The following is a 17,445-nucleotide window of genomic DNA, read 5'->3' on the forward strand; positions in this document are numbered from 1 at the left end:
ACTTTTCTAAAAATCACAAAGCTAGTGAATATTACAGGTAAAATCTTTATATATATATATATATATATATTTAAATATTTATTTCCTTTTATTGCCCTTGCTTTTTTATTGCTGTAGTTATTATTATTGTTATTGATGTCGCTGTTGTTGGATAGGACAGAGAGAAATGGAAAGAAGAGGAGAAGACAGAGATGGGGAGAGAAAGATAGACACCTGCAAACCTGCTTCACTGCCTGTGAAGTGACTCCCCTGAAGGTGAGGAGCTGGGGGCTCGAACCAGGGTCCTTACACCAGTCCTTGTGCTTTGTGCCACTTACGCTTAACCCGCTGCGCTACTCTCCGACTCCCACAGTTTAAATTTTAAGACTTATTTGTATAAAGCCACACTTTTTCTTTTATGATTGTTTATGTACTTGAATAGTATATTGTATGAACAAGCTTATCACAAAATTCATAGAACTTTGCCTTTTTTTTAGAAAACTTTATGAGAGAGTGAGAGACAATGGAGTAAGAGCAAACAAAACACTTCTCACCCCCTCCCACTGCCTACACACATACACACACTCATGGAGTTTTTGGGAAATCTTGTTCTGTCTTTGTTTCTCTCACACAATGCTGGGAGTGGCACTCAGGGGCTTATTCCTTCTTCTTCTAGCGTTTGCCCTTCTTCCGTAGCCAGTTAACAGCGTCAGGCTGAGCCTGATGTAAAGTTTCGAGACCTCCTCTGAATCTGGAGAGGTGGCAGTCGTTGACTATGTGGGTCATAGTCTGTCTGTATTCGCAGGGGCAGTTCGGGTCGTCTCTGGCTCCCCAGCGGTGGAGGTGCACCGGCCATGGCCTGTTCGATAGCGATTGAGGAGGGCCCAATCATAACGTGCTAGGTCAAAGCCGGGTTGACGCTTGCAGGGGTCTGTGATGAGGTGTTTGTTCTTTACCTCAGCTGACTGCTAACTCTGTTTCCAAGAGTCTAGAACAGAGAAGTTCAGTGTAGGCGTAGGGGACCAGATTGGATGATGAGACATCAAGCGTTGGACAGGGTGGGCGAAGATATCCGCGTATATTGGCAGGTCCGGTTGAGCGTAGATGTGGGAAATGAACTTAGATGATGCTGCATCCCAACGAATATCTGGCGGGGCGATGTTGCTAAGAACTGGCAGCCATGGAACCGGGGTGGAACGGATGGTTCCAGAAATTATCCTCATGGAGGAATATAATTTGGAATCTACCAAGTGGACATGGGGGCTACGGAACCATACTGGGGCACAGTATTCTGCAGTGGAATAGCATAATGCCAGAGAGGATGATCGTAGTGTGGAAGCGCTCGCGCCCCATGAGGAGCTGGCCAGTCTTGCAATGATGTGATTCCTTGCGCCCACCTTTGCTGCAGTTTTTATGAGATGTTCGTGAAATGACAGAGTGTGATCGAGAATAACGCCAAGATAGACTGGCTGGGCTTCATGCCGGATTCTCATATCGCCAAGCTGCACATTAAGCTCACGCGAGGCCGAGGCATGGTGTAGATGGAAAACAGATGATACCGTTTTTGCAGTGCTAGGAATTAGTCGCCATTTTTTACAGTAATCAGATATTATTCCTATAAGGCAGTCAGCCTACTACTGTACTGTTGCCCCCTCCCCAGTCCCTTCTTAGAATTTCTCGATTTTTTAAAAAATAGTTTAGAATATTTATCTATTTATTTTTATGAAGTAAAAGAAGAAAAAGCAAGAGGAGGAGGAGGGTGAGGAGGAGAACAGAGCACTTCTCTCAGCTCTGAAATCTGGTGATTCTAAGGATTAAACCCAGGGACTCTGGTGCCTCAGGTCCTGTGTTCTAATGCTGAGCTATTTCTCTGACCTCCTAGGACGTCTTAATTGTCACACTGGATGCAACAGAATGGGAGGTTAGCACTATGGTTTCTGTAGGTGAGACTATATAAATGTTGTGATTCTGTTTTCACCTCCTTCCAGCAGTTTTATCACTCCAAGTCTCAGTTCTCTTGTCTATACAATGGGGCTATCGTAAGTGTTTACTTCCCAGGGTAAATCTGGTGACAAAATGAAGTAATTTGGTAAAAACACTTCACATTGAATCAAATAAATCAAAGGTGAACAAAATATTGCCACATAAAGTTAAACCTTAACTCAGATCAAATAAGGTCATTAGGATTTCTGTTTATATTAATACCAGCTTCATGTAATTTTAGAATAGCAATATAAAAAGTGACTATGGCTATATAGAACTCTTTGGATAATCCAAAGTTAACTGAATTATACATTTGAAATGGGTGATTTTTAAGGTATATGCACCGTATCTCAAACTCATAGATTTAAAAAAATATTGTTATGGCTGACACAAAAAAGCCTACTAAATGCAATCAAGTATTTAATGAGATACTTAATTTTATTATTATTATCTTTATGTGAGTGTGAATCCAAAGACTGTCAAGCATACACAATATCACTGGCAAGGCTTCTGACTGGTCTCCTCAGCCTTTTCTTTAATATATATTAATTAGTTAATTTATTTTATGTATACATATATGTACATAAACATACATATATATATATATATATTTTTTTTTTTTTTTACCAGAACACTGCTCAGCTCTGGTTTATGGTAGTGCAGGTGACTGAACCTGGGAGCCTCAGGCATGAGAATCTCTTTGCAAAACTATTATTCTATCTACCCCTGCTCTATTTTTCATCTTCTGATATTGAGGGGAGAAAGATGGAGTAAAGAAAGAGAGACAGACCTAGAGAAGAAAGACACCATTCTGCCATCCATGGAGTTCTTCCAGTGCTGTCTAAGATATTTCTATGTGATGTCAGGACTATAAGCCAGGGCCCCTTGCACAGTAAGCCTCTGTGCTGTAGTCAAATGTTACTGCCTATTTGATCCTTGAGATCTGATTAGGCGTCATTGAACTTGTTTACAGAATTCTGATATATTCTGTAACTATCACTCACTGGCCTGCCATAAGTTGAGAAGTTTGTTTTCAAGGAGTATCTGAGATAATATCTGCTTCAATATGTATCAATGGGCAGAAGATGTCAGCAGGTTATATTTACATAACTGGTGTGTGCTGTGAATTTCAGGTGAAAATGACAAGCTGTGGGACTTCTGTTGCTGTGCAGACCCTCCATATTCTCACGAGGCACCTAAAAACTCATTTGCAAATTGCATGGAAAGCTCCTTTTATGAAGCATGCTCCTTAGGAAGTAGCACATTTTCCTTTGGCTTTCTTATTATCAACACTTTGCAAAGGATCAGAGATGCACTCATCCAGTGTCTCCACACGTCAGTGGTTTGCATTTTTGGATGTGCCAATTAATGGCGACTTGTGAAAAAAAAAGTGTGTCCTCGGGAAGTGCTGAAAAGACATAAAAATCAACGGTTTCTGTCTTTGTGTAGATCTAAATAGTATTTTTGAACAGATGAAATGCTTTACAACTTTAGAGTCTTGAGAGCTGTGTTGATGCTGGCGATTCCTACCTCCAACTTGAGAATCAAAGAATGAAAAGGCACCATTGACTGCCTATTCAGATTTCTTCTAGTGCCTTTAACTTGTCTCTGCTTCTTTGAAGTGAGAGGATGTGTCAAGTTGAAAGACTGAAGGCTTAAGGGAAGTGAGCTTCCAGGTTAGGTACCTTCCATTGATCAAATGTAAAATGTTTGATCTGCACTCGTTGTCAAGTTCTCCTCATTTGAGAACAATGAATATGATGTGCATACTAGAGAATGAAAGTTAGTATTTTTATGTCAGACTATTTTTATGTCTCATTTATTTCAGGTCTCACCATCCCTTACACTTTAATATTATGAGATAATGCTACTAAGAAAGCCATCAGCTATTAATTCTGCCTTATTAGCAGTAGTATTAGCTGAAGATATATATATATATATTTCACCCCTAACATCTATATTAATAAGTTCTTGAATATGTGAGCTTGCACTATAGAAGAAATGCAGAATTTGATTATTTTTCAGCATATCATTTTAAATTAACGTATTTACTACTGCCTTATTTCTCTAGGGGAAAATTCAAAGTTCTAAGTTCTCAACTTTCTCTGAACTCACCTATTCAGAAGGTGAAGCCTGCAAAAAAGTCTTGGGAGCAATGAGCCGGTGCTTTTGGAGTCATGTGAGAGGTTGATGTGGGCCGCCCTTCTAAAAAGGAAATTGCTGCCTCTTTTCCAATTAGTCAGAAGTTTAATGGAGGAAATGGGAGTTCAGAAGTTGTTTGAATGATGGAAATAAGAGAACTTGACTAAGTGGAGTCTGCAGGACACACCAAGTGGGAAGTGCAACTGGAAAAAGCCTGCAGGGATAAGGGGTGAGAGTGGGCCTAATACAATGTTTGGAATAACAGAAAACACAGACATAGACACACGATTGTGGACTTACTAATATGTGAAAGTGTGTATGTGTCTATGATCACTCACATGAGATGATTCTCTACCCCAAATGCAGTCTTAGTGTAAATACCCCAATGACCACTTGACAGTCCCTGTATTTCTTAACTCCTTTAACTAGATTATTCTCAGTCTTTCAGGGTGTGTGATAATTGACGGTGACATAGAAGCTCTTGAAGAAAACAAGTGACAGTTCTTTCCCCTTTCTTGTTTTTTTCATTCAATAATTCAACATCTTAAAACCTAGCAAAATGCTTGAAAAGTGTTACTGGTTTAGTGCTGTTCTTCTAACTCTGGGCTGCACTGATGGCAAAGGTCATGGGAGGCTCCACTCACTTGGAGGTGCCTGCTAGAGAGAAGATTCCTCCCCCCCCACACACACACACAGGCACATCTCCCTATATGGTGGGAGGAAGGGTAAAGGCCCAAGGGCTACAAAGAAAGAAAGAATGCAGAGGAGCTGGATAGAGAAGAGTAGGGAATTTAAAAAGAAGTTAGAGTGGGGCATATATATATATATATATATATATATACAAAATAAGAGACAGCAGCAAATCCAGAAACAGCACAAATGGAACTCTGGTGACATTTGATGTAAGTCTGGTGAAGCAAAGCATCATGGTGGAATGGCAATGAAGATGAAAGTGCTGTCTTGGATGTTGCTGTTTTTGATTACTAGTAAGCTAGAGGGCTAATCGCTATGTCTCAGATATTGTTAAAGTAATAGTTAATGGGTATTATTGTCTTGCAGCATTTGAATCTAGCTTAAAAGAGAAGAGTGCTTGGAGCAAAATATGAAAGCTCATCACAGCCACACGAGATGAAAACAGAAATTTCTATGACTATTGAGAGTGTAGATGACAGAGGTGATATTTATTCCCATAGACAGCTGAATTTCTGTGTATATCAGAGAGAGTGAACAAATGGAGACTTCTGAGAAGCAAATGTAGTGGCAGAAAATGCCTGGGTAGAAACCACACTGGTCTGAAGAAACTTTCATTTTCATTTTTGAGATTAAATACATGCAGCCTTCTCTGGGCCTGGTTTGTAACCATCTATCCATTGTGAATACCTCTCCATTCTTAATCTCCACTCGCTGTCATCTGTATTTCTCAAGGGTATAGTTAAACCACTCTGGAAGCATTACGTGTGGGCATTTCCCATATTAGACATTTTCTGTACCTCTTATAAAATTTCACTTTGCGTGGAAACTAGCTTAAAACTGTCAGCCACTGGTAGTTCAGGCAGTTTCAAAGTGACTTGGAAAAACATACAGTTAGCCCTTTTTATGATAGCTTCAAATATTAATAATAATGGTCATTATTAAGTGTCAGGAAAGAAGGTAGAACTTGCATTAGACCCTATCCTGCGATGCATCTGAAGAGCTTCTGGAACCTGAATGTAGCTATCTTTGGCCTAGGACCTTGTCATCAGCTATATCTTCCTACTCCTGTTACAGTAAAAGTTTCATACTTGGAGGAGAAAATATTTCTGTGGAATTTCACAAAGAGTTTATGATAGATATTCAAAGAGTTAGAGATCATGGTGGGGATATTCACTGAAGAAGGTGACACCAGAGGTGGGGTGGTGGCAAACCTGGCTAAATTCAGATATCACTATGTGCAAGGACCTGGGTCTGAGACTTTGCTGCCCATCTGCAGGGGGTATGTTTCACAAGTGGTGAAGTATACGGTCTGCAGGTATCTGTTTTTCTCTCTTCCTCTCCCACTACCCTCCCAATTTCTCTCTGTCCTGTCAAATTAAAATAGAGTGAAAAAATTAAAATAATGGCCTCTGGGAGCCTTGGATTTGTTGGGCAGATGCTGAACCCCAGTGATAACCCTGGAAGCAATGGTGGGGGGAGGGGGAGAGAGAGACATGGAAGTGGGTTTTTTTCCCTTTATTGATAAAAATGATGACCCATTCAGATAACACAACATTTAAAGATTCTATCAACTTATTTCTTTCTCTCTCTCTCTTTTTTTTCATCTACTTTCCAAGAATCAGGTATCTCTTACAAAAGTCTTTAATTCCTAAATTGTTTCTGTGATCAACTGAACCCGTTTGATTTCAGTTAGATGGTTAGATGCTTGTGTCTCATACTAAACAGTTCCTACCGACTCCTGAGTAACTAATACAAAAGATCTGTTAATGGCTATTTGCTCATTAAGAGCTAAATATGTTAGCCAGATCAAGTCTCTAATTACTGGAGTGTGTTGGATTTTTTCATCTTATCCTATTGTTTCTAAAGATGTTTACTTTCTCTCCTTAATTAGTCAATCAAGCAATGACACTCATACAGTAAATATGTCTAACAACAGGAACTGTATGTGTACTTTACTTCCCTTTTGAAAATGATATAATAATATAAAAGAATTTTTTTTTCAAATAAGAGAAAAATCAGAGTCTCACTATTTTGAATGATGTGACTTCTTACCCTGTCTTTGCTCCTAGCCAGACATTTTTTGATGAGGTTGCAATCTAACATATACTAGTTTGAGTAGTGCATGGTGATTCAGTGAGGTTATTGCTTACCAAATGCACAGACACATTAAGTGCACATAATAGTTGGCATGCATTGTATGGCAGGCCGGAACTATAGTATTATATTATTAGTAGCTTAACAATGTTTTACAAAATTATAAGATTTCTGGAGTATAATTTTACATATGTATGTGGTGCATGGAAGTCACCATACCGTACACTCCAACACAGTTCTATACTGCCTGCCCCCTACCACCTGCCCCCCACCCCATAACCACCAGGGAACCGGAAGTGATTATGCTAAGTGAAATAAAAGGTGAAGAACAACTACTGGATAGGATGATGTTGCTCACTTAAAAAAAATTTTTTTTATTTTTAGTTCATCCTCACAAAACTACAATAAATAGAATTGTTGTTCTCATTTTCTGTTGGAGCAATTGAGGTCTGTGAGGTTAAATAACTTCTCTAAATCACTCCACTAGTGGGATGTGGGTTACACAGCTGGAGGAGATCCCCTCATGCATATTCTCCTCACTAACAAACATACCTGGTTCCCAAGAGGGACCTCATGGCTACATGCCATGATCATTCAATTTTCTAACAGTTGAAGTTAAAAAAAAAATATGTGCTGTTGTCCATCATTAATGAAGCTAAGATTTGTTTTCCCCCTCATCTATTTAAGAATTGTGCTTTAAAAAATTTTTCTTAGTGTAAGTGGTAGGTTTTCAGGTCTTGAATAACAAGCATGAGCTCTGGAAAGATTGGTCTGGCTTGTGCAAAATGACTCTGTGGGTCAGGACATTTCATAAGACATTTGTCCTCATTCTGGTTTGAGTCCTGGAGTGGAAATAAAAGGACCCCGCCGCAGAATGTAGTCCTTTTCTAACAAGTTCCTAGTGTTGTGAATAGCTGTACACGTACCTTGGAGAGAAAGAGTAGGGGATGGGGTGGGGGGAAAGCAAATGTACCCCTTCATTACCATTGCTGCATGAACTCTGGCTTGAGCCTCCTGCATGAGCTGACCACAATTTTAAGCTTGGAATGACCTGAAAGCCCCAGGAATGTTCTCCCAGTCATCACCAGGCCTCTTCATTGTTCCTGTGTGTACACAGTGCCTGGCTGTGATCATGGTGTCATGCTTGAGCTGCTATCTGAAATTCTCTCTCTCTATCTGGCCTGACACACCGGGCTCCTGGGCTGGCAGCTCCCTGCATTCACAAGCTTCTGCATCTGAGCCAGTTGGGAGAGAAGGCAAAGCTGCTCACGTAGTGGACTGTGCTGGTCATTGCATACCACACTGTTCACACGTTCGTGCTGGTGCAAGCAGCTTGCTTTCTTTTCCCTGCAGATACAAAAAGCAGTCAAACCACAGAGCTGTGCTGCATCATGTAGGTTAAACAGAGAGCCTATCCCATCATCCTGAGGTGGGAGATGTAGTGTGTAACAGAGAGAGCCTTACAATGTTCCCGTTCCACAGACTTCCTCAGTTGTCCCTGGCTTGGCCTTTGCACCCTTCACCCCTGCCCTGTCATTATCTGCAGATGTTATCTGTCCAGCATATGTTGCAACCTAGCAGACTCAGAGTTGTGTTCCCATCCTCCCCCACTGTGCTTACTCCTGGCCTTCCAGAGGGGCAGCAGAGATGGATGGAAATACAGAATGGAACAGAGGGCTGGATCTATTTGAACATGAGGGAGAAACTGTAATTTATTGCCATCACTATTTGATAATGGTTGTTTCAACACAGTTTAAAAAGTAAATATTTACCTTGTGGGCCTTATGGATTTTGGCTCTATGCAAGAAGTTGAAACTATCTACCTGCATACACACACACACACACACACACACACACACACACACACACACACACACACACACATATTCCTATCTCAAGTAAAGTCAGTTTTTATCAAATGAAACATCTTTATAGAAGCTGAGACCCAAGGGAGTCGGGCTGTAGCGCAGTGGGTTAAGCGCAGGTGGCGCAAAGCACAAGGACCAGCATAAGGATCCCGGTTCGAACCCCGGCTCTCCACCTGCAGGGGAGTCGCTTCACAGGCGGTGAAGCAGGTCTGCAGGTGTCTATCTTTCTCTCCTCCTCTCTGTCTTCCCCTCCTCTCTCCATTTCTCTCTGTCCTATCCAACAATGACAACAACAATAATAACTACAACAATAAAACAACACGGGCAACAAAAGGGAATAAAATAAATAAAATAAATATTTAAAAAAAAAGAAAAAAAAAAAGAAGCTGAGACCCGAAACCTGAAGCATAGACTTTTAACCCCTTAGTAGTGACCACAATCAAGTCAATATTCCAGTAAAAGTTTTTGATAATCATATTTTTTTTTCTTGTGGATGACTAAAGTTTTTACTGGTGATGAAAATCTGTAATATAATTTCCCATGTAGGCTAAATCAAAGCTTTTTCCCATCACCCTGAGGTGGGAGATGGAGTGTGTAACAGCCTTACAACATTCTATTTTGCAGGCTTTCTCAGTAGTTCCTGGCTTGGCCTTTCCACCTTTCCCCCCAGCCCTGTCATTATCTCATGAGAGGGCAAATCTAAACAAACTGATCATCTAGCATAAGTCAGTGGTAAAAGCAAAATCACTAACAAAATAAAACATAAAAGCAGTTATTTTACCCCAAACCTAACAGCACAGTTGAGATGCAAAATTTGTACAAGAGAAATGTAGCACTGAAAAAGTGAAGCCAGGTTGGATGACTATGAAAGACAACAAATAACAAAAACCAGTTTTCTAATCTGTGAAAAATAGGGCTGTGTCTTTGAGAAGAAAATAGTGAGAAATACTAAAAATACTAACTATTTTTTATTGCCACCAGGGTTATCGCCTGTACAATGAATCCACAGCTCTTGGGCCCTCTTTTTATTCTTTCTTCTCTACTATGTAAGACAGAGAAAAGCTGAAAGGGGGAGAGAGAGATAGAGAGGAAGAGAAAAAGGGAGACACTTGTAGACTTGCTTCACTGTTGTTGAAACGTCTTCTTCTCTGAAGGTAAGGAGTGGAGGCTCCAATCTGGGTCCTTCTTCCTCGTAACTTGTATGCGCACCACAATTCTGACCCCTACAAATACTAATTTAACTTGTCTTCCTTCTTTTATTTATTTTTTTACATTTAATTAAGTTTGTTTTCTATCTCACTGAATGTAAACAAAATAGACCAAGAAAACATTTTAAAAATAAAAATTGCATGTCAGGGGATACTTTTGGCAACCAATGTAGTGGCCTTACCCTCCCTCATGGCATTTTCTTCGCTGAAATTATTTCTTACTGTGGAAAGGGAAAACATGCCCAGCTTTCAGGAATGAAGATAACCCTCCTATTGCACAGTAGTGATGTGGTTTCTGCAATCCTTTCTCCACCTCTGACCTTATTTTCATTTTCACAGTGACTTGTTCCTTGGGAGCTGGGACCCTGATGATTTTATATTCTGGAGCAATCTGCGGGGCCCTTATGGAGACTGCAGCTTGTTTCAAGAAAAATCTAAATGAAATCAACTTAAACACTATTTTTAAAGTTTTAAAAGTCCGTTTCTTCTAGGCAGCCATGGCAGTTTTCCTAATGGCTTATAAAGTATAGAGATTTGTTAAATAATATCCCCTCTGATCAAAGAGAATTGCCCACAGAAACCTTTGGAAATATTTCTACCATATGACACTTAGATAAGATCACAAGTATTAAGTAATGTGGCAACTTTTAGCAGGTTAACAATCATATCTTAAGTTTCATAAGATCTCTCTGTAACCTTCCTGACCCAGAATCAAAGTCTTTGGTGTTTGCTTTCACGTACTTTTAAAACAACAAACCCACTAGCAAACTTCTCAGACCTTCTCACACAGTTCCATATTTGCAAGTGGTGATCAGTTTTGTGAAAACACACATTAGCCATTAAATTGATATTTCCCTTTGGGGAGCTTTGTATAAACATTTACATTTTCTCAAATAAAAGACCATAACTCTTTTATCATAACATTTTGGAGGGTTATTTATTGTGAAGCGAAACAAAACAAACAAGACCTGAAACTCAGAATATTGGGATTTGGATATATATCCAAAATGTCCTACCAAGACATTCAAAACTGCTTTGTGGAAATAGGGCTCCATAGGTTATTTTATTATTGATAAATGTTTTTATTTATTTTTATTAGTGATTTAATAATGATTAACAAGATTGTAAGATAACAGGGATATAATTTCACACAGTTCCCACCACTAGAGTTTCATGTCCCATCTCCTCCACTGGAAAACTTCACTATTCTTTATCCCTCTAGGAGTGTGGACCAATTTTTTTAATATGGCGCTGGAAGTGGAAAGTCTGGCTTCTGTAATTGCTTCTCTATCAATCCAAACCCTCAGTCTGTTTCTGTCTTTCCCTAGTGGGATAGGGCTCTGGGGAGGTGGGGTTCTAGGTCCACATTGATGAAGTCGTCTGCCCAGAGAAGTCAGGATAGCATCACAGTAGCATATGCAACTTGGTAGCTAGAAGATGGTAAGATATAAGGCAGACATTTTTTTTAATAAACAAGAACCCAAGTAGTAATAGAACAGATGAAATTAGGGATCTTTGGGTTGAAAGAAGCTAGGAATTCTATTTTAGGTATATTTCCAAGGGTTTATTTATTTTTATACCAGAGCACCAGCCATGCAAACTTACCTCTGGATTTTGGTGGGACTGGGGTTTGAACCTGAACTTTTTGGTGCCTCAGGCTTGAAGGCCTTTCTATATAACCACTGCACTATGTAACCAGTCTTATTAAATATTTTATATTTATAATTCTTCTTTATTTATTATTATTATGTAGTTTTCTTTTGTCTTTTTATATTTATCACTGAATTGTGATAGATCATTAACTTATTCTCTTGAAGACTTAGTTCCCTCAGGTATAAAATGTAGTAGCCACTGACTACTTGGTTGCTCAGATCTTTAGTAGTTTTGAAAGCTTAGAAATAGTGTGGTATATCTTAGAGCATCTGAGAAGATCTTCACATGCTATCCATTAGACAAGAGACTAATAACCAAAATATACAAAGAGCTTAGCAAACTTAGCAACAAAAAAGCAAATGACCCTATCCAAAAATGGGCAGAGGATATGAACAGAACATTCACTATGGAAGAGATCCAGAAGGCTAACAAACACAAGAAAAATTGCTCCAGGTCACTCTGATTGTCAGAGAAATGCAAATGAAGACAACATTGAGATACCACCTCCCCCCAGTGAGAATGGCATCCATCAAAAAGGACAGCAGCAACAAGTGTTGGAAAGCATCTGATTATAGCACCCAACTGAGAGGATAAGTCAAAGGGAAGCAGCCTAAGTGTCACCACCTATAGGTAGAAAATATATTACAAAGAAGAGACTGGTAACACCATGAATAAAACTCACCTAAGTCTACACAAATTCCAAATCTTACTTATAACCAAATATTAAATACTCCTCTTTTCTTTTCCTTCCAGTATTGCTACAGGTTTTTATCCATATTTATGATGCATCATTAGATTTACTTTCTTATGCATATTTTTAAAACATAGCCTTGTCATCTATAGTTTGAAATTATACCATGTACAAAAAGTTTCAGGGCTTCACTTAAAGTCTTATAGAAGCAATATGGCTCAGTTCTTAATGTTTAACAAATTCCAGGTTAGGCAGTGATGAAAAAAGAATGAGTACAAGTCCGCCACATGGAAGGTGGCTTGATACATTTTTCTTCTTTTCTTTCTTTCTTGCTTTCTTTTTTTTTTAAATCAAAGTGAAGCAGTAGCTTCACTTTTTTTTGTTTTTAATTATGTATTTTTAGTTATTATTGTCGTCGTTGTTGGATAGGACAGAGAGAAATGGAGAGAGGAAGAGAAGACAGACAGGGGGAGAGAAAGACAGACACCTGCAGACCAGCATCACCGCTTGTGAAGCAACTCCCCTGCAGATGGGGAGCTAGGGGCTTGAACCGGGATCCTTACACTGGTGCTTGTGCATTGCGCCACCTGTGCTTAACCTGCTGCGCTACAGCTCGACTCCCGGCTTGATACATTTTCTAACTGAAGTTGTGGTTTTGTAGATATTATCATCATCATTACTATTTTATCTGTTATTTTACTGTTCCTAGACTGTTTCTACTTCAAATAAAGACACACACACACACACACACACACACACACACACATACACACACACACACACAGAGAGAGAGAGAGAGAGAGAAACCAAAGCAATGGAGTTTTCTCTTGGTTCCTAGGTTCCCTGTCATGTGCTGACAAGGTTCAAACTCAGTCTGTGTACATGTTGAGGCACATGCCTTACCCAGTGAGCTCACTCTCCAACCATTCAATCTTTTATACTAATAAAAATGCACCATATACACATAGCATTAAGATATTAAGGTAGCTAGCATTAAGGTACAGTAGAAAATTAAAGTTCAGTGCCAAATATTCTCCCTGTTACAACTAAAGGGAAATCTTCTCTCAAAGAAAAATGAACAATTAGAAAAAAGACAAAGAAAAAAAAACTTGATAAATTAAGAAACCATCTACCAGTAAAATTGACACTCCATATGTAGAGGAAACAATTTCCATGCATGTTATAAAAAATGTATTAAATCAACTAACATTGATATAACTTCAAGCAATTAGGAGAATGCTAATAATGATATGAGTGCTCAGCTATAAATAATTATGCTGCCCCAAGGCTATGCTTTAATTCTTGGCTTGCTGTATCTATAAACAATAATCAAACTGCAAAACAAGTTGTGTTGTTTTTTGTTCACAGTTTGTGAAATTATTTTTATACCCTACAGTGATGCTGATGGCTATTTTGACCTTCAAGAACTCTGGCCTGTGAGGCTAAGAGCTAATGTGTACTTGCATCGATCTGTGTTGGAGACACACAGCAGGTTAGAGGGCCTGTTCTCCATGAGTACAAAAGCTGCTATCGTCAATCAGTATGTGTTGTGAAAAGGGGCTTGCCGCTGTGACTCAATAAATGGGGACATTAGGAGGAAATGTTATAATTGCTGCTACCCACATCTTGTTAATGAGTAATGTACAGTTAGACTCCATGCAATTGCAGCTAAACTGTTTATACAATTTATTCTTATGTTGCAACTAACATTTAACATAATGAAGTATCATAATTGCAACCATTAAAGTCAAGATTAAGATTTGTTTAATTAGAATTAAGAAAATGTAAAATAGGAAACTACTTTCAAATGCTGGGTCTACAGGATGGATTCAATGGTATGGGGAGGGGAGACTCATAGGGCACAGGACTGTAAACACAGGACTGTTTGTTGGAGGTCTCTTCTTTGGATTTTGTTTTTCAATGCTCTAGTCAAAAGTTTAAAGAAAACAAAACATAAAGGGTATTCACTTGGCCATGAGTAGAGTGTTATTATTCAGATCGTTAGAATTGTAGCTTTTTAAATTCCAGAATTTACATTACCTCAAGGCAAAACAAATAATATCTTAAAACACACAACTCACATAACCATCAACGCAAGTTATCCAATGAATTAGGAAGGAAATAAGCCTCTGACTTTGTATAGAAAATGTCATAACTTTGTAAAGCCAAATGGACATAAACCTCTATTTTAATTATCTGCATGTCCAAGCACAGGCACTTATATAATATGATATTTTTATATAAGCGAAGGGACAAAACATGGCTAATGGAATGTTGTGAGGAAATGTGGCTGTCCAAATCCATTAAGTGAAACCATTTCATTGAGGTCATGTCCTGTTTCCCTTCCTTTAAATGCTGAACAGTTAGATTCAAGGTGCTCCCCACAACAGAGTTATGCTGGGTTTTCTCTGTCTCAGAACTATTTGTTCATATTCTAATAGCACCCATTTCTTTCTCTCTCTCTCTCTCTCCTGCTCTCTTTTAACTTTTTAAAAATTATCATTATTTATTGGATAGAGATAGTCAGAAATCGAAAGGGTAGGAAGAGGGAGAGGGAGAGGGGGAGAGGGAGAGGGAGAGAGAGAGAGAGAGAGAGAGAGAGAGAGACTTGCAGTACTGCTTCATCACTTGCAAAGCTTTCCCCTTGCAGGCGAGGACTAGAGTCTTGAACTTGGGTCCTTGCACACTGTAACATGTGTGCTCAACCAGCTGCACCACCACCTGGCCCCTCTTTCTCTTCCTTCCTTCCTTCCTTCCTCCCTTCCTTCCTTCCTTCCTTCCTTCCTTTTTTTTTTCTTTTATTTTTTGTCACCATGGCTTTACTGCTCTGATAGGAGGTAGAGACAGAGAGACAAGGAGAGGAGGGAAAGATACCATCGTACTGAAGATTCCTCACATACAGTGGAGACGGGGACTTGAACCAGGTCGGATGATGCTATAAGAGGCCCAGGAAAGGGGCTCTGGGTCTGTGAAAGGAGCTCTGGCCTATTTAGGCATCTTGTATCACATTCTCTGAAATCTCATGCCTTTGTTAAGCACTGAGGTTGTCTCCTCAAAATGTGAGGATTCTTTAAATGCTTACATAGTTGAAGATACTCTGAAATGTGAACATACCCTGTGAATGCAATTTGTGATTCAGTTCAATGAGAATGAGAGATACCAGTTTCACTAACTGAATCCTTATCTCCTTGAATGGAGTAAAAATGGGTAATTTTGCATTATTCTCAAAAGAAACACCTTAATATTCTTTTTTCTTACATCTTATATCTATAATACTGAGGAGGTGCTCAATGTCAGTCAAGTTATCAGTTCCATCAATAATAATATCAAGTCTTTGGTATAAACATTAAATCAAATTTAAGCAAGCACTGCTAATTATCTCAAAGAAAACAAAGATCATTCATACCTCCCAATTTGTTTTTAAGTAAAACTGTAAAATACTATAAAAGGAAAAAGCAAGAGATGACTTGAGTTTTGTGGTAATGTACAGTTCAAGATAATGGTGTTTGAGAATGCTAATCTGATTGGCTTGAAGTTACAGTGTGTATGCAGTGATTGATATCAGATTTCATGACTTACCATGGCATTTATTTGTATAGCCTTTTTCTTTTTCCTTCCACTAAACTTAAAATGACAAGTTACTTTCTGTATATATTTACAGTGTTATATATTATTTGAACTTATCAACTTGTAGAAACACTTATGTATTTCATATTGCAAATAGAAATAAATGAATTCATTTAATCATTTAGCAGTTATTTATTGTCAGTCCTAACATGTATCACAATCATGATATACACTGGGTGTAAACAATACCTGAAGAAAACCAGGTGACTGCAGGTGCTAGAAATGATGGTGACTTATACCTGGGGCATATTCCACAAGAAAGCTCCAAGAAGATTGAGCCAATTGGTGAAACTATGGATTATTGTTTGATAATATGAAAAGATGCTGTGCTTTTTATCTCAATTTAAAATGTTTAGTTGGGCATGTCATACCTTGTAGAAGGTTCATGTTACCATCAGTGAGGACCCAAGTCCTTATTTGTAGGATGGTAGCTTTAGAAATGGTAGAGAATATAACAGCAGCAGCAGCAACAACAAATGACCCCATCCATAAGTGGCGAGAAGATATGAACTGAATGTTCACCAAAGAAGAGATTCAAAAAGCCAACAGACATATGAAAAAAGTGATCCAAGTTATTGATTGTCATAAGATGCAAATAAAGACAACAATGAGATATCACTTCACTCCTGTCACATATCAGAAAGGATAGTAACAACAGATGCTGGAGAGGTTGTGGGGACCAAGGAACCCTCCTGCTCTGCTGGTGGGAATGTAAATTTATCCAACCCCTGTGGAGGACAATCTGGAGAACATTCACAAGACTAGAAATGGACCTACCTTTATAACCCAAACTTACCATCCTATAAGATCTGTTTCCACCTATGTTCTAGCAGCACAAACATGTTTTTCTTTAAATTTATTTTTTCTTTTACTGGGAGGTGAATGTTTTACATTCGACAGTAAATACAGTAGTTTGTACATGCATAACATTTCTCAATTTTCCACATAATAATACAACCCCCACTAGGTCCTCTGTCATCCTTTTCCAGGACCTGTGCTCCCCACCCCCTACCTACCCCAGAGTCTTTTACTTTGGTGCAAAGTTTTGATACATATCAGCTATTAAGAATGATGGATTTGCCTTTTTCACCTCATTTCAAATGGAGCTTGAAGGACTCATGATAAGTGAGATAAGCCAGAATGAGAAGGATGAATATTGGATGATCTCACTCATGGACAGAAGTTGAGAAATAAGAACAGAAAGGGGGAACACAAAGTAGAACTTGGACTGGGTTTGGTGTATTGCACCAAAGTAAAAGACTCAGGTGGAGTGAGGGGAGTTTTCAGGTCCTGGTACATGATAGTAAAGGAGGACCTTGACTGGGGGTGAGAGTTTCTTATAGAAAAATTGAGAAATTTTACACATGTACCAGAAACTGTACTTACTGCAAACCATTGATTCTCCAATTAGAAAGAAAGAAAGAAAGAAAGAAAGAAAGAAGAAAGAAAGAAAAAAGAAAGAAAGAAAGAAAGAAAGAAAGAAAGAAAGAAAGACATTGTGGGAAAG

The 17,445-nt window shown here is 38.8% G+C and overlaps 2 long non-coding RNA genes across 3 annotated transcripts in view; both read left to right on the forward strand.

Moving 5' to 3' along the window:
* Window positions 1-17,445, forward strand: part of LOC132538028 (uncharacterized) — a 31,518-nt gene that overhangs the window by 7,083 nt on the left and 6,990 nt on the right. The window lies entirely within an intron of this gene.
* On the forward strand, window positions 8,859-16,055 carry LOC132538029 (uncharacterized). The gene is made up of 2 exons (XR_009549441.1): window positions 8,859-9,913; window positions 13,708-16,055. It is a non-coding gene; the product is annotated as an uncharacterized LOC132538029 (long non-coding RNA).

The sequence above is a fragment of the Erinaceus europaeus genome, chromosome 4 (assembly GCF_950295315.1).
Source record: "Erinaceus europaeus chromosome 4, mEriEur2.1, whole genome shotgun sequence".
NCBI lineage: Eukaryota > Metazoa > Chordata > Mammalia > Eulipotyphla > Erinaceidae > Erinaceus > Erinaceus europaeus.